The sequence below is a fragment of the Rattus norvegicus genome, chromosome 5 (assembly GCF_021556685.1).
Source record: "Rattus norvegicus strain SHRSP/BbbUtx chromosome 5, alternate assembly SHRSP_T2T, whole genome shotgun sequence".
NCBI classification, from domain to species: domain Eukaryota; kingdom Metazoa; phylum Chordata; class Mammalia; order Rodentia; family Muridae; genus Rattus; species Rattus norvegicus.
The window spans coordinates 745,348-768,060 of record NC_141538.1 but is presented as its reverse complement, the minus strand read 5'-3'; the positions used below and the strand labels follow the sequence as shown (position 1 = coordinate 768,060).

General features: G+C 37.7%; 1 pseudogene; it reads right to left on the bottom strand.

Moving 5' to 3' along the window:
• Positions 1 to 22,713, bottom strand: part of LOC148005534 (polyubiquitin-C-like) — a 1,830,776-nt pseudogene that overhangs the window by 1,210,030 nt on the left and 598,033 nt on the right.

Genomic DNA, 22,713 nt, shown 5'->3' with positions numbered 1-22,713 from the left:
CTTCTATAAGGCAAAGGACACAGTTGTAAGGACAAAATGGCAACCAACAGATTAGGAAAAGATCTTTACTAATTCTACGACCAATAGAGGGCTTATATCCAAAGTATATAAAGAACTCATGAAATTAGACTGAGGGAGACAAATAACCATAATAAAAAATAGGGCTCAGAGCTAAATAAAGAATTCACAGCTGAGGAATGCTGAATGGCTGAGAAACACCTAAAGAAATGTTCAACATCTTTAGTCATAAGGGAAATGAAATCAAAACAACCCTGAGATTCCACCTCACACCAGTGACTGGCTAAGATCAAAAACTCAGGTGACAGCAGATGCTGGTGAGGATGTGGAGAAAGAGGAACACTCTTCCATTGTTGGTGGGATTCCAGACTGGTACAACCATTCTGGAAATCAGTCTGGAGGTTCCTCAGAAAATTGGACATTGAACTACCTTAGGACCCAGCTATACCTCTCTTGGGCAGATACCCAAAAGATACCCTAACACATAACAAAGATACTTGCTCCACTCTGTTTAAAGCAGCCTCATTTATAATAGTCAGAAGCTGGAAAGAACCCAGATGCCCTTCAACAGAGGAATGGATACAAAAAAATGTGGTACATCTACACAATGGAATACTACTCAGCTATCAAAAACAATGACTTTATGAAATTCATAGGCAAATGGATGGAACTCGAAAATATCATCCTGAGTGAGGTAAGCCAATCACAGAAAAACGCACAAGGTATGCACTCATTGATAAGTGGATATTAACCCAAATGTTTGAATTACCCTAGATGCACAGAACACATGAAGCCCAAGAAGGATGACCAAAATATGAATGCTTCACTCCTTCTTAAAAGGGGCTCAAGATAACCCTTGGGAGGGAATAGGGAGGCAAAGTTGAGAATAGAAACTGAAGAAACACCCATTCAGAGCCTGCCCCACATGTGGCCCATACATATACAGCCACCAAACTAGATAAGATGGATGAAGCAAAGAAGTGCAAGCTGACAGGAACTGGATGTAGATCTCTCCTGAGAAACACACCCAGAATACAGCAAATACATAGGCGAATGCCAGCAGCAAACCACTGAACTGAGAATGGGACCCCCATTGAAGGAATCTTAGAAAGGACTTAAAAAGCTTGAAGGGGCTTGAGATCCAATATGAACAACAGTGTCAACCAACCAGAGCTTCCAGGGACTAAGCCAGTACCCAAAGAGTATACATGGACTGACCCTGTTCTCCAACTGCATAGGTAGCAATGAATAGTCTAGTGAGAGCACCAGTGGAAGGTGAAGCCCTTGGTCCTGCCAAGGCTGAATCCCCAGTGAATGTGATTGTTGGGGGGAGGATGGGGAGGGGAACACCCATATAAAAGGTGAGGGGGAGGGGTAAGGGGGATTTTGTTCTGGAAACCAGGAAAGGGACTAACAATTGAAATGTAAATAAGAAATACCCAAGTTAATAAAGATGGAGGGGTTGGGGATTTAGCTCAGTGGTAGAGCGCTTGCTTAGGAAGCACAAGGCCCTGGGTTCGGTCCCCAGCTCCAAAAAAAAGAACCAAAAAAAAAAAAAAATAAAGATGGAGAAAAAAAAAGCAAACTAATCAAAATAGTGTAAAAAAACATGAAATTTTATTTGTAAGTGTGCTGGGACTTTAAAGTTATTTTTGTGGCAGGGAGTTGTACCTACTGTTTATTGGAATGTCTTTTCTTGGTTGTAGGATGAGCACCTGGCTGCTTTTCCAGAAGCTGGAGGAACCTGTTTGTTCTGTTAAGCAGGAGGATGGGACACTGCAATATTTAGGGGAATTGCTATCTATATTAATGGTTAGAGATGTTGAGTGCTTTTTACTGGTTTTTTGCCCAATTTTATCATGAACTTTTTAAGATTAAGAAAATTTTGTTTTAAACTTCAATTACTTATAGTCTGACTTATTTGCTTTTCTGTGGCAATAATGAAATACCATGACCAAGTCAGTTTATGGAAGAGTTTATTTTGGTTGGGCTTCCATGAGACCATCATGGCAGGGCGCTGAGAGATCACATGTTAAACCCCAAATAAGAAGCAGAGAGAGTGAACAGGAATTGGGGCTAGTCAATATATACTAGCCTCAGAGCTAGCCCCTAGCAAGGTATAGCCTGTAAAGTCACCACCAGGGTTCAGACATTTGAGCCTATGGGAGATATTCTCATTCAAACCACCACATTTCCCTCCCAGGCTCCAAAGGCCATGGTTATAATATGAAGTATATTTAATCCTACTTCAGATGTCCCCATGATCTCCCACAGTCTCGATAAAACCCTGTGAATTTGAAAAGTGAATTAATTTCAACATACAATGGAAAAGATATATATTACTATTTCCTAAAAGGAGGAATGGGGGCATAGACAGAAAACGCTGGACCAAGAAAGACTGATAAGGCAGCATGTAAACATCAAGTCCCCTAGGTCAGACTTCCCACCTGTGGGTCATGGCCCATTTACAGGGGCTCCCTACGTCCATCTGTAAACATATATTTACATTATGATTCATGACAGTAGCAAAATTACAGTTATGAAGAGGCAACAAAGATAATTTTATGGTTGGGGTTCACCACAACACAAGGAATTGCATTAAAGGGTCACAGCATTAGGAAGGTTGAGAACCAGGGCTCTAGCTTAATATCTGATATCAGAGGCTTAGATGGCACCATCCCTCCATCTTTCTGCCTGTAAAATATATCTCTTCCAGGCTGGTTCTATCCCATGTAAGCAACTCTCCCTGGCAGAAATCACAGCTTTGGCGCTTCCAACACCGTGGAGTCTGTACAAGTATCCCAGGCTTCACTTCATCTCTCAGGGTCTTCATGCAGGAACTCAGGATTAGGGATGGCCCTGAGGTCCTTTGGGGTGCATGCTTGTATTTTCCTAGAGAAAGTTCTGTTTTTTCTTGCTTGAGAATGGGTACATACATAGCAGAGAACATTTTTAGATTTGTCAAAGAAGGTCAGGAAAGGGCCATAATTGTCAGTCTAGAAAGGGTATCACCGAGTTACCCCTTTGTATTGGTTGCCTCTTCTGCCAGCTCTATCTACTCTTCCTGGGTCTAGTCTCTGGAATGAATGAGTAGTTTGTCTTGTGGGTTGGAAATTTTAATTTTTATATGGTTTTAGCTATGAACTCCCTGTCTGAAGACTTATCTGGTGTGGTGATTTGAGTAGCAATGACCACCATAGGCTCATATGCTTGAATCCTTGTCGTATAAGGAGTGGCACTATTAGGAGGTGGGGCCTTGTTGGAGTATGTGTGGCCATGTTGGAGGAAGTGGGTCTCTGGGAAAGTGGGCTGTGAGGTCTTTATATTCAAGCTATGACCAGTGTCGACACAGTCTCCTGCTCCTGCCTTCAGATGAAGATGTAGAACTCTCAGCTCCTTATCCAGCACGATGCCTCCCTAAATGCTGCTGTGCTTCCCGCCATGGTCATAATGGACTAAACTTCTGAGAGTGTAAGCCAGCCCAATGTCAGTTTTCCTTATCAAAGTTGACTCAGTAACAGTGTCTCTTCACAGCAATAAAACTGTAAGACACCTACTCACCTACTTTTTTTTGCCCAGTGAGATTGTTCCATCTGTTTCTGGCCCCCAATTATTTATTTATTTAATTAACTTTATTTTCCTTTTTTTTACACCAAATAATTTCTTTCTGAGTTTTCATTTACCCAATCTAGATTTATTCCTTTCTGATCATTTTAGCACTTGTCTTTCTTTATTGAGTATTACTACCCAAATTTTTCTTAATTTTGAGTCTTCTTGATGGTCATAGTTGGGTATGTTTGTCCCCAATTGACAGCAAATTGCTGTCAATATGTATGTCCGTGTCATTTTTTGAACCCATGCAGTTGACTGATCATATTTGTCATTTGAGATCTCTTCATATATCACTGTGCTTGATTGCCTGGTTGTCTTCATACTGGTTTAGATGAATTCACCTTGTTTCTCTAGGTCCATGGCTAATTAATTAATTAATTAATTAATTAATTAACAAGAGTACACTGTAGCTGTCTTCAGACACATCAGGATAGGGCATCAGATCCCATTACAGATGGTTGTGAGCTACCATGAGGTTGTTGGGAATTGAACTCAGGACCTCTTATCCACTGAGCTATCTCTCCTGCCCAGGTCCAAGCCTCTTAAGGTATGTGCAATATTAGCCTTCTTTAGTCCTTACTCTAGTTCCTTGTTATATAGACACAAGATAGAGCTACATTTTCACTACTGTATTATTTGTACTGTTGTTGTCTCTGTGATGACTGAATCTAACTATTTTATTTATTCATTGAGTTAAAGTTAAGTACTAATCAATCAAGATATTTGATTAACGAGAGCAGATCATACTGTTTATAATTACAAGTTTTGCTGGTAAAGTGTTACTTCAGAGTGGATACTGGTACAGCGTTTAGAGTTAGCCTATAGAAAATGGAAAAATTTTGTTCAACATACCTTGGCAAATTTAATATCTTAGACTTTGGTCATATATACTCTGAGAAGCTAAGAATGTTAAAAACAAAATCACTGCTTTTTATATTCACTACTTAAGAAACTCTTCAATTCTCTATAGCACCTTATTTGGGAAAAAGCGAAGGAGGAACAGATTGCAGTGGTACTATTTTAATTCTTATATTTGGCCTGAAGTTTCTTTTATCTTTGTTTCCTTCTGGTGTTTGATTTAGGACATTAAGGTCCTTTTGGGTTCTTTCACTAGTAGTGAGGGGCTGACTGTACAAAGACCCTTGGCTTTTGTGTTTTGAGCCCTTTAGGTTTTTTGACTGTCCTGTATAGCCTTCAGCCTGTGTATTGATCTTACACAGCCTGCAGTGTAAGCAGTTGAGAGAGCTGGTCTTGCTGCCTGTGTCCTGTGCCCTGTTTAGAAGTGGAGGGATGTTGGAAATCAAAGTGTGCATGGGAAGGTTGACTTGGGAGAGAGATGCCTAGACCAGCCCATTGTTATCTGTGAGAAAGCTTTGGAAAGATACCTGCTGTGTTTTCAGTTGCTAATTTTCAGTTGTGAAGGCCTCATCTCAGGCAACCTTGACTTCCTGTCCTTCTTTTTTTTATTCTCAGACTCAGGAAACCCCAACTGTGTTGTGGCATTGGCGCCACCTTGTGTCCCAACTCAGGGCTGGTGTGGTACCTCTGGTTGCCTAGGTTTGCTTGGGGCTTGGGCAGGGAGCATCTCAGTTAGCTCTCTGTACACCCTTTAGACTCATGCTTAATTTCCACCCTGAAGCAGCTTTAGAGTGAAGCCCTAGTTGTTAATATTCAGTGGATGGGGGTGGATTTCTGTATCGGGTTACTTCGGTTCTAAGCCTGGCATGGGTTTGTCAATTTGTTACTAAAATTTCCAACCCTAACAGCCCATGTAAAAGACACACAATCCAAATATTTTAATTATAAGTTATATGCCTAGATTGGGCATATCTAATACAATACTAACTTATTTCCCAATTCTAAGACTCCTTATTACTTCTGGTTTCTCCCAGCCACATGATTCTGGTGCATATTGGCTTCCTTCTCTCCTCTTCCCTCATTCTTTTTCTCCTTCCACCTGCCACCCCCTCCTGAGCCTCCAATCCCACCTTTCCTATCCACTATCCAATCATAGGCTCTAACCTTTTATTGACCTATTAAAGTGGAGAGAAGGTTCACACAGCATCACCTAAGTACATGATGCTCTGCTTGTGGGGTGGGGGCAACCCCTCTTGAGGAACCAATATGAACAATAATATACAAGCAACATCAAGCCAAGACACTACAGTTTACTCGAAAGATCACAGTTTTTAGTAAAATATCCAATAATGTTTGTTGTTTAAATGTGTGTCTTATTATACTTCTTACACAGCTGTTTTCCAAATGTGGGTTTGTCTGGTGTGCTGTACCAGCACAGAATATTCATAGTTACCAGTATATTTTCTTGCCACCAATACACGAATTTTTGTTGGATATGCTAAAGAGTCATAATGGTTTTACACAGGAAAGCTAATTGTCAGAATTTTGTATTGTTTTTGAGTCAGGGTTTTCTGTATAGCCCTGGCTGTCCTGGAACTCATTTTGTAGACCAGGCTGCCTTAAGACTTACAGAGATGTGCCTGACCTCTGTCTCTGAATTCTAGGGTTTAAGTCCTGTGTCCAGCTTGATATTTTTCTTTCTTTCTTTCATATTCTCTCTCTCTCTCTCTCTCTCTCTCTCTCTCTCTCTCTCTCTCTCTCTCTCTCTCTCTCTCTTGCCCCAGTTAATGGATTTTATTTGGTCACAGGGTCACAGGCCAGGTATGGCCCCAGCTTTATTTGACCTTCTTCTTTGGTGCTCAGATTGTTGGCGTGGCTGAACTTCTTGTAGCAGTAGACTACACTGTGTGCAGGCATGAGTCGCACTTGTGGCAGATCATCTTGTCACAATTGTAATTCTGGACAAGGTGACAAAGGGATGACTCGATGATGCCACTGTGCAGACGCAGCACCAGGTACAGGTTGAACTCTTTCTGGATGTTGTAGTTGGACAGGGTGTGGCCATCCTCCAACTGTTTGCCAGCGAATATCCGCTCTGCTGATCAGTGGGATGCCTTCCTTTTCTTGGGTCATTATTGATGATGTCACTGGGCTCGATCTTAAAAGTAATGGTCTTGCCCATTAGGGTCTTCATGAAGATCTGCATGTTGGCACCTGCCACTTGGCCACCTTGCTGAAGAGAAAGAGTGGTTTGGGTTTTTTTGTTTGTTTGTTTTGTTTTTTCTTTTTAACACTTAGATCATTTTGTTGACTTCTTGGTGTTTGTGGAGGGCTGGTATAATTTGCATTTTAAATATATTTACCTGGATCTTCACTGCTTGCTCTGTCCTTTATCTTAACAGGCAGGTGTCCTTTGATTTGGGACTGAATAGACTTTTTAAAATTGTTTCCAGTCTGTGTTCTTCTTTCACTGGCCTTTTATGAGTCAGTTTTTCACAGAATTGGCTGTCACAGTGCACGAAAGATTCGGCCAGAGCTTGAGACAAGTAGAAATGGGTGGCAGTTTTAGGACCTGTACTATCATATTTTGGAACACCAGGGGGATTATTAGAAGTAATATTATTATAATGTAGTGTTATCCTAATAGTTGGGTTATAATAATCCTTATTAACAATCTCTGGTTATTCTAAGTCAGTAATTTTCCTTATGAGATAATATTTACTTTCACCTCCATAAATATAATAGTCATGTGGCAGAACTAGTAACAGCTAACAATGAAAGAACAATTCCCTGTGTATATAGACTTTGTTTTTTTGTGAATTACTTTTTGAAATATGTTGATTTATAACAGCAGTATTGTTGGTATCAGGAATTGCCTTGAGCAGCAACACCATTTGGTAACTGTTGACATGGCAAGAGCCCTACTTTCCCAGTATTCCTTTGGTCCAAATTCCAACTCCACGTGGGAGTAGTTATGTCATATTCCAAATGAAAGGCAGACTTCTTCTGCCCTCATGCTCTCTCTTCTCTTCATTCTTTTCTCTTCTTTCTCTCGCCCCTTTCCCTTTTCTTGTTCTCCCATTAAATCTCACCAAGTGGAACTGTGTTAGTTTTGTGTGCTCTATTTGAATGTGTGTGGTGGGTACTTTATTACAAAGAGATTTTAATAACAACAAGTATGATAAGTTAAGAGCATGGAAATCAGACTGATTGGAAATAAATTCCAATTTGGGCACTCACCAGCTCTTGAACTTACATTACTAATATAAAAGTTGTGGGTGATAGTAATTTTTCCCTATAGTGTTGTGAGAATTAATCTAACTCCTTGTAAATCTCTCATGTTTTATTACTTATCAGGAACATTGGGTACTAGTAGCCATTTTAATTGTTTCATGAAATAAAGTTTGTAGAGTTGTGGAGAATGGAGTTTATCAAAGCTGAACGACACATAACTACACATAACTAAATTGTATAATCAGATTTATCTTATAAAATTATAATCTTAAAGGAAGAAGGTTAAAATGTAGAATAGGAAATAATGCTATGCTATTGTTAGAAGTGATTTAACATTCTATCAGAAAACTGAAGAAATGGGGGGTTGGGGATTTAGCTCAGTGGTAGAGTACTTGCCTAGCAAATGCAAGGCTCCGGAAAAAAAAAAAAAACTGAAGAAATGGAAATTCATCTATTAAGGTGGTGTACAGTCCATAATACATTCTATATTATGTTAACATTATTCTTAAATGTGATTTTTTAAAATGGTCTAAATATGTTTTTAATGAGAAGAATTAGTTTGGGTTTGAAAGCTCTTTTTTTTCCGTTTAGGCAATATGTCAGTATTGAGGGCACCCAGATATCAGAGCTCTGGAAGGCATGTTGATACTGTTTTCTTCTTTGTCTCCTGGGTGTGAGAAGTATAACAGATCTTAAAGATCTGTATTCTTGTTTGTTTAAAAAAACTGATACATAAGAGAGTGTGTTGTGTGTGTGTGTATGTGTCTGTGTGTGTGTGTGCGTCTGTGTGTGTGTGTGTATCTGAAATAACAATATATTCTTTGGAAAGTATTTTGTTCTTTCTCAATTAAATTTATTCATTTGTTCAAATTGGCTACCCTTTATTATCACAGGTATAGGGAAATTAGAATCCTACTGCTTTAGTGTACATTGAAATATACAGAGAAGAGTATGTTAAATTGAGGACTCTGTTATCTCACTTAGATGAGAGTTTCTGGATATTTTCTATATCTTTTTATTGTTCATTAAGGGAATTTTTCTGCTAAACTGTGTCTTCAGACTTTCTCTTCTGTTCAAATAACTCCTCCCTTAATGTAGGTAAACGTACTAACTTCTGGGTTTTGGATAATTCTGTATCATTGAGTTGAGTCAACTGGGCAGTCTGTTTTGCAAATGAAATTTCAGGTTTCTGTGTATACTACTTACTAGTATTAGAAGCATTTATTTAGCATTTTTCTTTAGTTCTTTCTGGACAATATAGCTACATTTGCAGTTTCGTTTGAAAGTCAGTTTTTCTCTTCTGTGAAAATACTAGAGAATTCTAGATTCCCAACAAGGCTTTATTTTTGTTCTAGATAGTTTTGACTCAGCTCTGAAAGGGATTTTTTGAATGTAAAGGAATTGATTTTAGGCCAGGGACACCTACCTTCTGGTCTAGTGTTCTTTTGTCTGGCTTATGTGGTGAGGCAGGAGAGCTTGTGTGTTATATGTCTCTTTGTTCTGAGCCCCCTGCTCTTTAAACCTATTTATACCTACTTATACCAGAATTACAAAATTCTGATTGTAGTTTTTTGTCTCATTTTCTTCTCCTACAATCTGAACCTGGAATCCGAGTTGCCTGTTTTTCATTGTAAGAAATCAAAGGCTACAGAAAACTGACTCTGCTGCTGTTAGATTGAGTCAGTTCATCAGAGCCATGTTTGGTGGACCAAGCTTTTAATCCTAGCAGGTGAACCTCTATGAGTTCCCGGCCAGCCTGGTCTACATAGAACACCTTTTCATCCTGATGCTAACCCCCAGTTGGAGTGGCATTATTACCAGAATAAACTGAAAGGAAAAGCAGGTGCACATAAGTTCTTTAAAGCAATAGTCCTCCCATGGATGGCCTCTGGTTGGTGTTGGTGTTGGTGCATTAGAAGTGAAAGTAGAATTGGAATAATTAACTCTTTGAAGGCTTTAAGAATGTTAGTGACTGTAGAGAGAGTATCTTGTGTATTTGTATGGATATATTACCTTTCAGTTAAAAAAAATTATGGCCTATAGGAAAGGGTAGAATAGAAGGTGGGACATCCGGGAGGCAGAAAGAATTCTGGGATAGAGCCAGGTCGGAGAGATTTGCCCTGGAAAATGTGACCAGACAGACTCGTAGTTCCTGAGCACAGGTAATGACCCACATGGCGGTATGTAGATTTGAGTAAGTGGGTTAGAATTTGTCAGAGAAAAGTGTAGCTCTATGGCCAAGGTATTTGTTAATATATGTTGAGTCTGCGTCTTATTCCTGGGATCATGGGGCTGAGAAGAAGAACCAGGTCCAAACTTCTACCAGTGACAACATGAATCCAAACAAAATCTAAATCTGAGCAATGACCGACCAGTGTATACTTTTGATTTCTGGAACAGAATGATGATGTTCACCTGGAATTCAATCCCAACATAGGTTGGGAGTGAAAGCATGATTTATTTCATATTAACTAGATGAGCTATTAGCGATGTGGCTTATGTCACCGTGCAGACACTTAATATTTATGTTCTTCAATATATTTTAGAACTTGAAAGCAGACACCATGGTACCTAACCTCGGCTTTCAGGAGATGACACCAAGAGAACAGAACTTTCAAGGGAAGGCTACAGAGCAGGGAACCCCGACTGAAGGAAGGACACAACGACTATTGTAACCAGAGTCTAAATGCCTCATTTGAGTGAATTGGTTTCTTAGAAGAAATATTTCCATAACTATCTTGGAAAATTAGTTTCTTTACAATCACAAGATCTTCATTTGTTTTACTACCCTGCATTACAGTTCCACAGAAATTGGCAAGTCTTTCCCATTGGTTTCCCTGTAGAATACATTGTAAAACCACAGATATTAAAAAAAAAATCATAGTTTTAGGAACACATTAACGAGAAGAAAGACATATAGCACAGTAGAAAGGATCTAGATTTTGGTTTTATCCCAGTTGCTTCTGTTCCCTATTTTGTCACATTTAAAAAAACAATGGTTATTTTAGAAATGACCCTGATGAGGCAAAACAGAAACTGAATATCTGGGTTTCTTTTCTGGAATTAGTCTTTCTTGGTTGCCATCATTTGCTTACACGGTGCACCAGGAAGGGTGATTGTAGACACAAATTTATATTTTATATGTGTATCAGTTTCTCAAGTTTTCTAGGGTTCTTATTAGCTGTTAAATGTTTTCAGAAAATTTTGAGATTAGTGATTTGTGTTAGTAGATCTTGGGATAACTTCCTGAACTTGTTGAGTCTTTGTTTCATTGTTTGTGGTCACCATACTTGTGTACCAGGTTGCCTTTTCTTTCTGAATCTCCTAATTCGTATTATTAAACAGATAGAAATTTAAGTTCTAGAAAGCAAGGGATATGTAACTGAAGGAAGTACACAGTACGTGTCCCATGCTGAAAACTAAGAAAATACTGAGTGAACATCTGTCAAAATGAGGGAAAAAAAACTGTTGTGCATGTTTGGTGGTGTTTCTAAGTTCCTTTGTTGCTCAGTCTGGTGGGTAGACTCCATGTCAGCTGCTTGTTTTAGTAGTCTATATTTAGATTTTGACCTGGGTAGGTGCTTGTTCTTTGAAAGTAGCAAGAAACTAATCTTCTTTTGTCTTGCTTTCCATCACTGGCTGGCCAAGCATGGTTTTGCAGCAGAATATTTTCTTTGCTTACTTAATTAGCTGCATCTTAGTAGTCACTGGATTTTTAAAATATTTAACATCCTTTTATAATTCATATCTTTTTCATTTCTTTTGGATGGGCCACCAGAAGTCAAATATTAGAGGAAATGTTTTAAGTTCCACTTGCTATTGAAAAGTGACAAAATGAAATATTCCTTTTCTTTAAAAAAGTAGTCATAATACCTTGATACAATATTCTTGTTTTAACTTTATGACATTCATTTTTGTATCTTAGGTCTTTGACCCATTTGGAGCCTGTAAAAGTATTTGCTAGATATAGAAGGACTAGATTGTCTTTTACTAAATTGACAGCCAAACCTGTGCCTAAAACTGCTTTTCCAATGCCTTTCTTCTACTTTTTTTCCAATATCACATTCTCTGAGTCATTATTAGACATTGCACAAAAATTAAATGTACTAAGAGTCATTTTAGAAGTTAGTACCTTTGACTTCTACACATTAGCTCTATAAAAATTAGGTCTAATATTGACTTGTATTATTAGATGAAGCATCTTTTGTGTTTTTTGGAAACTGATTTCTTGTTCCTTATATTAAGAAATTAGGTCAATGTAATTTGATCCATCGGTGACTTCCTTTGTGTGCTGTTTCCTGAATCATCTCTTTGATGATTCCATTTAGAGCTATTTAATCTCTGCACATGTTTGGGGCCTTTTACAAACCCTTCCTGGATTCTCAGGATGCAGATGTTTTCTTCCCTGTTAGCAACTTTACTTTTCATTCTGCAGGAGCAACAATTTAAATTCTATTAGTCACAGACTGAGTCTCAGTGATTACTCTTTCAAAATTTTGTGTCCTGGTCTCTGATTTCTCCAACTATTCCTCCACATCCTTTCTCCATGTGCTTGTCTAGTTTGCCCTCCAGAGAGGACTGTGTATCCTTGTATTTCCACGAATCTCACATAGAGTAGCTCACTCTGCTTGTGGAGAGACCCATGCACTCTGCTGCACTGTGGAGCAGGTCAGCTAGCCCAGTGAAGAGGAACACTCTGGTGTTGCCTCTCAGGCCAGGGCAGTGGGGGTGCATGGCCCACACTCAGTGGTCAAAGATGAACTTTGCATATTTTCCAAGTGAGACTCTTATTTTAAAAGTCCTTAAAATATAAAGGTTATGTAACCTCCTTTTAAAGCTTAATTCATGGTTGTAACTTTGGAATATAATATATCATGGCTGTTGTCTATGTTTAGTGGCATTTTCTGTTGGTTTGTTATTGATGACCCTTAAATTCTGGCAGATTAAATAGTGGACTGTTGTGAAAACACTGGATATTCTGCTCACTTTGTCTTGAGTTTGTAAGAATGTGACACATCCTTACATTTTACCAGAAGCCATAGCTATGGGTGCTAGGATCTGAAAATATCTGTATGGGCTGTGTATTACGTAAAGATGGTTATTGGTCAGATAAGGAAGTTATTGGTGGGGTTGGTGTGGTGCTGCTTGTATTTAAATGCTCCCCACATACTGGCTCCCAAGATCTGGAAGCCCTGAGGAGCAGATCCTCAGGTACCCCAAGTGATGCTTTGTAAACTTTGCTTCTTAGTTTAACTCATCAAAAATGGATAGAGTCTGTGATTAGGCAATAGGAGAAGAAAGGTGGGACTTGAGGATGGAGTGGAGGGTCTCAAGAGAGAGGAGAAGGGGGAACAAGAGAGCAGACCAAGGGAGGAGGAAGCCACCATGTGAGGAGATGGACCCTGAGCATGTGGCCTGGAAAAACACCAAGTAACAAGGGACATTATGGCATGGAAATAGGTTACTATAGCTGTAAACCTGCCCAATTAGGCTTATGACTTGTAAATAAAGTACCTGGATTGTGTGTCTTTTATTTGGACTAGTTAGAGTGTTTAATTCCTTTTATAATTGGTGCCCTTGACCCTTAGATTAAGTCTCATGCTCTACTGAAATGAAGTTAGATATTGAACTGTGTATTTCTGGTGGTGCAATAACTTTGCTGTTTTTCATAGAGCATTGAGGTGTTTCAATATGTTTGAAAAAGAGGCAGTGAGTAGTATTTTTAACTATGTGCTACTGCAGTGTGCACAGAATAGCTTTGTTTGAAATTAGCTAAAGTGATAGGTTTGGGTCTTGCTTTACTAACAGTGTTGTTTGTATCAGAAAAAGTTCTATAAAAGCACACATCATGCTTAACTTATAGTATTATCCAGAGACAATGACCAGTTTCTTTAATATACTTATCCATTATTAATGGACTTCATTATGGTTCAGGTGCCGGGCACATTTATACATCTGGGTGAGATTGCAAATTTGATTTGGATATTACAAATGCTGGTAAGCTGTTTTTCTATCGAAACTGGAATTATGTTCTGTAAAGCAGTTACTATTGACAAAAATTGAGCTCAGGTTTCTTAGTTGAAGGAGCACTTGTTTCATGACAAGTAGAAAATAATGCTGTTAGACTGTTTTTACCTGTGTGTAAAAGAAAAAAACTTTAATGTTTAAGATAAAGTGTCATTATAGTATATAAAACTATTTATATAATATGCATATATTTGTGTGTGTGTGTGTGTGTGTGTGTGTGTGTGTGTGTGTGTGTATGCACGCATGTATGTATGGATGTAGTGTATAGATGAGATCATCTAGTTATACTGACTTAGTTTCTGGATATGGGAAACAGGAATCCAAACTTCCTAAAAATGATTAGTAAGTTTTTGTTTAATCAAATGGCTGGCAGAAACTTGAAATTTCTTTAACATATTAGTTTTAAATTCTATAGAAACTTCTTTTAGGAAAGAAAAAGTAACCATTCCAAGAAACTTCTTTTCTGTTTTTCCTATTATAGTGAGCTGCATAGTTCTCCTAAGCAAGGAGGTGGACTTCATCCTCCTTACCACTTTCACCCTTGCCTACCCCAGGGACTGTGTTACAAGGTAACAGAATGGATTACATTTATTAAAACATGATACCGTGAGTTTACTGTGACGCGCTTTTGTCTGAACACTGCTGAAGAATAAAAAAACAATTTTACTAGTTTTTGTACTAAGTATAGAAATAATGGCCATTCATGCAGGTGTTTGGAACCTAAATATTTGCACCTGAAAATAATAGAAACCACATTTTCTTAATAAAATTTAAGGAAAACATATTTTAACATAATGATTAAATCTTATTTTAATGCAGACCTAATATCAGATTCATCAGTGAGTAATAATCCCGATTCTACGCAAAGAAATTGAATTGATTCTGTTTTTTTCAAGAGATGAAATTGCTTCTTGTGGTTATGAAGGCAGGTATGGAGAAGCTAAGTGAGTTCTATTTCTTAATGTATAGTTGATTTTTTTTTATATTTTTAGAAAGATTAATCCTCGCAAGTCAGTTCTACAATTTCCACATATGAAATATATATTACAAAAGGAAATACTTTAGTCTGAGTCTTTCATCTATACTACCATGTAAAGAATTTTAAATAACATAATAGTCCCTAGTAATCCTCCAGTGAAAACCAAAATAATAATAATAATAATAATAATAATAATAATAGGTATTGCCACGTTTATCTTCCTTCAGGTATAAAATGGTAAGAAATTGAAAGCAACATTTTTCTTTTTCTTTTTCTTTTTTTATTTGAATGGCATTGGCGGGGCCTTATTAGTCAGTCTTTACAAATAAGAAAAACTCGCCTCACATCTGTTCATAACTGCCCTTCTGGGCAGTATGTCTCTTCACGGACACAGTCACATACATTCAAGAAAACACACAGAAAATTAAGCTGAAACTCGATTTCCTTCTAAATTACAAGTAAACGATTTTCTACTATTGCTGATGACCAATGTTGGCATCTGTGTGGTGGGTAAAAGGAGGCAGGCAGCCATTGGAGGTCAGTGCTTAAAGCTATTGATGGGGGTGGATCCAGACACCTATGGGGATGCTGCCATAGGCAGCCGGCAACCAGAGATGTTACTCAACAGACAGTTTTCTGAGGGAGCAAAGCTTAAGTTACTGGGGGGTTGGCACTCTCTATGATCAGCGAAAAACCTATGAACTCTTAACTCCTTGGGGTCAGTGAGAAAGACCAGGGAAGAGAGAAAATTCACACACACACACACACACACACAGAGTTGATGGTAGAAGGAACAGTTTTCCAGCCCATAATACACAAGCCTTAACAGATACACATAGTTGATGGATGCCCTAACCCTTGTGCTTTATTCTTTGTTCTATCACTTATATATCCCAGCCAAATCTTTCAAGCAGCATTAAATTGCAATGTAATTGTTTTAGTTTTCTTCTAGACAAAGACAGGAGTAATTATTTCATTATTTATCCTTAAAAAGTATTCTTAAAAGACTCACAGATCTAACCACTTATATAAAAATCAGTCATATCTACTTTAAATCCTCAGAATGAGTATCTACTCAAGAGCAACTCTTAATAAATCTCATCAGGAAGCTGAGGGCAAAAATGTGCATAAGAAATCAATTGTTAGTGCCAGAGATGTTGGCCAATGAGTGATTTGAGGCCCCTTAGAGTTTTCCCATAATTCTTAGATAATGAGGAACATGCTGGCAGTGAACAGAACAGAACTTCATAACAGCCTCAAGTCCTCAGGACACATATCTCTCAGGACACATAGTTCTTGGAGCTGTCACACTGATTACCAGGACTGTGGTAATGGGGGGGGGGCGGTGCATACTAGATCCTATCTCCATTTTAAACTTGATACTTAAATGGTTTTTTTTATTTAAATGAAAAATGCATGAAGCTTGGGCTTTGCTTCTCAATAACTTAAGAGGTTTCTTAGTTGTTTGAAGTTCTCTGTGGTGATGTGAATGTTAGGAAAATCCCAGAATCCACTGAGTACTAACAGAGTATTATTTATTCTTCTGCTCTTAGGAAGAGGGCAAGAAACACCTGTAGCTGTTTCTTAAGCAGGAATATGTTCAGTGAATTTCTTTAGTGTTTTACAGTTTTCATGGCACACATTCCTTTGTCATATTTAGTTCAAGTATTTTGTTGTTGTTCTATTTTGTTTTAGTTTCTTGAGAATAGTATTGTCCCCTTGCTTTCTGTGTTTGTCTTTTGTATATTAAAAAGGATACTGATTCCTGTGCTTTAACTCTGTGTTTTTCAACTTTTATCAATTTTTATCAGCTCTAGGAGTTTTTTTATGATTTAGTTTTTATGTATAGAATCTTAAAACCTGAAAATAAACATATATTGATTTCTTCCCTTCTCATTTGTATTTGCTTCATTACCTTGACTTGTTTAATTACTTGACCTAACACTGTAAGCAGTATGTTGAGAAGTGAGAAGAGTGAACATCCTTGTCTTGGTCCTGATTCCAACACAAGTACTTTGAATTATTCTCTCTTTTGGATGACTTTTGCTGTATATTGCCTTTATCAAGTTGAGATAAATCCCTTGTATCCCTATTCTCTGCAAGACTTTCCTCACAAATGGAGGCTGTATTTTATCAAAGGTCTTTTATGTATGCAATAGGGTGGTACTTGTACTTATGTAGTAGATTATGTTAATTCTCATGTATTGACGCTTTCCTCCATCTCTGGGAAGAAGTTGCCTTAAGCCTAATGAGAAATCTGTTTGTGTTACTGCATTTGGTTTACACGTATTTTATTAATGCCTTGTGCACCTATGGTCATCAGAGATGTTGGTGTATGACTTTCTTTTCCGGTTGTTTGGTTTCAGCATCAGGATTAGACTCCCAGTAAATGTTTTCTAACTGTTTTTGGAATATCTTACCTTTTCAACTTTGAGAATGTGGTGGCCGTTATTTTCATACTTTTTTTTCCCTAACTTTATATTGGCTCAAATAGGATTCAGGAAGTAATATTTACCTATTGTCAATACAGATTACAATACTGTGCACACTCAAAAGGTATACTTCTTGGTTCTGAACCATGTATGATCTTGGTTCCATTATTATAGGCGGAAATATTTTCAGAAAGAAATCTGCTTCCTAAATGTCATAGTTATAGGGCTCACCTGCTTTGTTTTGCAGCATACCCTGTTTTTGCTTTTTGTTTGTTTGTTTTGTTTTGTTTTTTGAAAAACTGCTTTTATTTGTTGTAGCACAAAACTGTTATTTAGCCTATTAATTTAAAATTAATATTTTGTAATTACATCCTTGATTTATATGAAAACAAGTCACTATACCATTTATTTCACTTCTTAGTGTGTTTTTATTGAATTTCACCAGGTCAATTAATGAACATAGGAGGAAGGACCATGGAAAGGAGTATATCTCTTACATATTCATAGAAGATTATGCTAAGCAGGAATACTGCATGTAAGACCTAAATTTCATTGGAAGAATCTGACTGAGGAAGTGAAAAGGAAAGGATGGGAAATAAGAAAACATTTGAAAATAAGGCTGTTGACAGGCTGGAGAGGAAGGAGGAGAATGAAAATTTAAATTGTGCTACCTGAAACAATGTATTTTCATGGATACAAATATGTCTTTGCCTATTTAAAAAAGTACTAGTTACTATGAGGTAGGATTTATCCATGTCAGTTATGGTATAATATGCTTTAGGAATTTAATTCCTGGGGTCTTAAATTGAAAGTTAGTGGTATGGTTATTTAAAAACTCATTAAAAACAATTTAAAAAGAGTTAATTTCTCACTGTAATTGTGCACATCTCCATTTCCATTGTTTATATAGATACTTATTACTTCTTCTTACCATCTTGTAAATCATGTTTTGTTACTTATAATAGTTTTTCTTTATGTGAGCATAGTTATAAACACACATGATAGTATAAAATAATACAAAGAATAGTGTACTCTATCTTACTTATCTGTGTGTAAATACTAATTTGTGTGTGTGCGAATATATATATGTGTGTGTATGTGTGTGTGTGTGTGTGTGTGTGTGTGTGTGTGTGTACTTTTAATGTGTGAGGCATGTGCCTTGAGAGTGTGGCGGTTGCCGTGGCAACAGAAGCAAGCAGGTCTTTGTTATCTAAGGATGATGTCATTACTGGATTCAGAGGCTAGCTGTAAACCACTTCTGATGATAACATACCTCCCTTTTTCTTATCATAGAGAGAAGAAGAAAGGGAAAAAGGGGAAGTCAATGCTAAAAGCGAAATAGGGGCTTTAGACCTCTTAAACTGCTCCCTGCTGTCTAGGAGCATTATCAGTTTTGGGATGAAGCTGACTTTCACCATCTAGGCCCACTTGATAGTTGTGTAGAAGGAACTGTTTGACTTTTTGGTTAGAAAATTTTGAATTTGTCTTTGAAGGAATGTGGAAACAAGATTAATGAGGCAGGGAGGAAATAGTATCTCCAGGAAAACGGGGAGAAGAGGCATTAAGAAGGGCAATATCCTATTTCCATGTAGGGTTTTGAAAAACCCAGGAATTGGAGGCCTCATGCTGTTCCCTGCATTTCTGGATGTCTGATTGCAGCTGATGGAATGTATTTCTTACTGCCCCAGATTCGTTGACATAGAAACAGCATTCTTCCTGGAAAAACAGACAAAGACCACCTTCTTTAGCTGTCAGGACTTCTAGTCCCTGTCTGTTCTGAAGCACAACTGCTGCCAAAGAATTGAACATTTTCTGGATGATGAGCATGGTTTCATACATTCCTTGGAAACCGTTGTCAAGCTGGAATAAGAACTTCTTGTATAGGGTTAGGGAAGTCGTCGGCTGTGCTGTTCCAGTGCAACTGAAGGCTCCTGGCCAGAGCTACTCTCTGGAGTTGGCTGAAGGTCCCTCTAGCCCCTGTCTAAATCCTGACAGCCTGCAAAACACCTTGCAATTGGTTTTGGCAGACTCCCTATCTAACCTAGTAAAGCAGCAGACACTTAAAGGGCACCTGCTCTTTCTTTAATCTGCAGGAAGGCTTAACCTTTTGGACTTCTGTTGAATCCCCCAAGGCCAATAGGCCACAGGAATGTTCCCATTGGACAAACCGATTCTCCTCTTTTCTGTAACAGACAGTTCACCGACACACACAAAAACACAACATTAAAAAAAATTCCTCAGTTCCTGCACCCCCTCTCCCCCCACCCCCTCCCTGGCAGTGTTCTTGCAGCTTTCCACAGCCCAACACCCACCCTGTGGCAGTGTGGGGTAAGTGTGCTCAAACTTCTAAGTCCTGTATCACCTAGGGGATGTGCCCTGTGGCTGAGCTGATGCAGAAAACCCCCAAGGCTTCAAAGGAGACACTAAACAGACTGTCTGCTCCTCCCTTTCCCACCCAGGGCAGGACTCCATTGAAAAAACAAAGGAGCTTCTACCTGCCTCTCCCCTTACTCCACCTCCCCACATCCTACTAAGGAGATCTCTCCTTAGAGGTAGTTGTTAAAACAGCCAACCAGATAAAGACCACATATGGACAGAAGATATCACCTATAAAGACAATGGAATACCCAAGGAGACCCAAAAGGCCCTCTCTAAATCACCCCCAATTCTAAGGGCCACTGTAAACAGCACAACTAAAAGCTCTAGAGCAAAAAGAAATAAATAAACCCAAGAGGAGTAGAAGGCAGGAAATAATCAAAATCAGAGCTGAAATCAACCAAGTACAAACAAAAATGAGTATACAAAGAATCAGCAAAACCAGTAGCTGGTTCTTTGAGAAAATCAACATGATAGATAAACCCTTAGACTAACCAGAGGTCACAGAGGGTGTATCCAAATTAACAAAATCAGAAATAATAGGGAGGCATAAGAGCAGCATCTGAAGAAATTAAAAAAAAAATTAGATCCTACTACAAAAGCCTATATCAACAAAACTGGAAATCTGGAGGAAATGGACAATTTTCTAGACAGATACCAGGTACCAAAGCTAAATCAGGAACAAATAAACCATTTAAACACCCCCATAACTCCTAAAGAAATAGAAGCAGATATTGTTATTAAGAGTCTCCCAACCAAAAAGAGCCCAGGTCCAGATGGATTCAGATCTGAATTCTACCAGAGCTTCACAGAAGACCTCATACTAATACTGTTCAAACTATTCTACAGAATTGAAACAGATGGAACATACCTAAATTCCTTCTATGAATTAATAATTGAATAATAAGATTATACAATTAATCTTATACTGAAACCACACAAAGACCCAACTAAGAAAAAGAAGTTCAGACCAATTTCCCTTATGATTATTGATGCAAAACTACTCATGAATGTCTTAGAAACAGAATTCAAGAACACATCGAAATGATCATCCATCATAATCAAGTAGGCTTCATTCCAGTGATGCAGGGATTGTTTAATATACAAAAATCCATCAATGTAATCCACTATATAAACTAACCCAAAGATAATAATGACATGGTCATTTGATTAGATGCTGAAAAAGCATTTGACAAAGTTCAACACCCCTTCATGATAAAAGTCCTGGAAAAATCAGGAATTCAAGTCCCATATCTGTATATAGTAAAAGCAATATACAGCAAACCAGTAGCTAACATCAAACTAAATGGAGAGAAAATTGAAGCAACCCAACTAAAATCAGGAACTAAACAAGACTCTCTCCCTACTGATTCAATCTAATAGTCGAAGTCATAGCCAGAGCAATCAGACAGTGAAAAGAGGCCAATGGGATACAAATTTGAAAGGAAGAAATCAAATTATCACTATTTGCAGATGATATGATAGTATAGTTAAGTGAACACAAAAGTTCCACCAGAGAACTACTTAACCTGATAAACAACTTCAGCAAAGTGCTGGGGAATAAAATTAACTCAAACAATACAGTAGCCTTCTTCTACTCAAAGGATAAACAGGCTGAGAAAAAAATTAAGGAAATGACATCCTTCACAATATTACCAAGTAATATAAAATATCTTGGTGTGACTTTAACCAAGCAAACGAAAGATCTGCCTGACAAGAACTTCAAGTCTCTTAAGAAAAAAATTGAGGAAGAACTGAGAAGATGGAAAGGTCTTCCATGCTCATGGATTGGCAGGATTAATATAGTAAAGATGGCCATTTTGCCAAAAGCAATCTATAGATTCAATACAATCTCCATCAATATCCATACTCAATTTTTATAGAGATAAAAAGAGCAATTTGCAAATCCCAGGATAGCAAAAACTATACTCAACATTAAAAGAACTTCTGTGAGAATCACCATCCCTGACTTCAAGCAGTATTACCAAGGAATCGTCATAAAAACTGATGGGATAGGTACAGAGACAGACAGATAGATCAGTGGAATATAATTGAAGACCCAGAAATAAACCCACACACCTATAGTCACTTGATCTTTGACAAAGGAGCTAAAACCATTCAATGGCAGAAAGATAACATTTTCAACAAATGGTGTTGGTACAATTGGAGGTCACCATGTAGAAGAATGCAAATTGATCCATTCTTATTACCATGTACAAAGCTTAAGTCCAAGTGGATCTAGGCCCTCCACATCAAACCAGTCTGTTTATCCTTTGAGTACTGAATTGTTTGAGTTAATTTTATACCCCAGCACTTTGCTTAAGTTGTTTATCAGGTTAAGTAGTTCTTTGGTGGAACTTTTGGGGTCAATTAACTATACTATTATATCATCTGCAAATAGTGATAATTTGATTTCTTCCTTTCAAATTTGTATCCCTTTGACCTCTTTTCACTGTCTGATTGCTCTGGCTATGACTTCGACTATTAGATTGAATCAGTAGGGAGAGAGTCTTGTTTAGTTCCTGATTTTAGTTGGGTTACTTCAATTTTCTCTCCATTTAGTTTGATCTTTGCTACTGGTTTGCTGTATATTGCTTTTACTATGTACAGATATGGGCCTTGAAATTCTGATTTTTCCAGGACTTTTATCATGAAGGGGTGTTGAGCTTTGTCAAATGCTTTTTCAGCATCTAATCAAATGACCATGTCATTCTTATCTTTGGGTTAGTTTATATAGTGGATTACATTGATGGATTTTCATATATTAAACAATCCCTGCATCACTGGAATGAAGCCTACTTGATTATGATGGATGATCATTTCGATGTGTTCTTGAATTCTGTTTCTAAGACATTCATGAGTAGTTTTGCATCAATAATCATAAGGGAAATTGGTCTGAACTTCTTTTTCTTAGTTGGGTCTTTGTGTGGTTTCAGTATAAGATTAATTGTATAATCTTATTATTCAATTATTAATTCATAGAAGGAATTTAGGTATGTTCCATCTGTTTCAATTCTGTTGAATAGTTTGAACATCTTAGTATGAGGCCTTCTGTGAAACTCTGGTAGAATTCAGACCTGAATCCATCTGGACCCGGGATTTTTTCTCTTAATAACAATAACTGCTTCTATTTCTTTAGGAGTTATGGGGGTGTGTAGATGGTTTATTTGTTCCTGA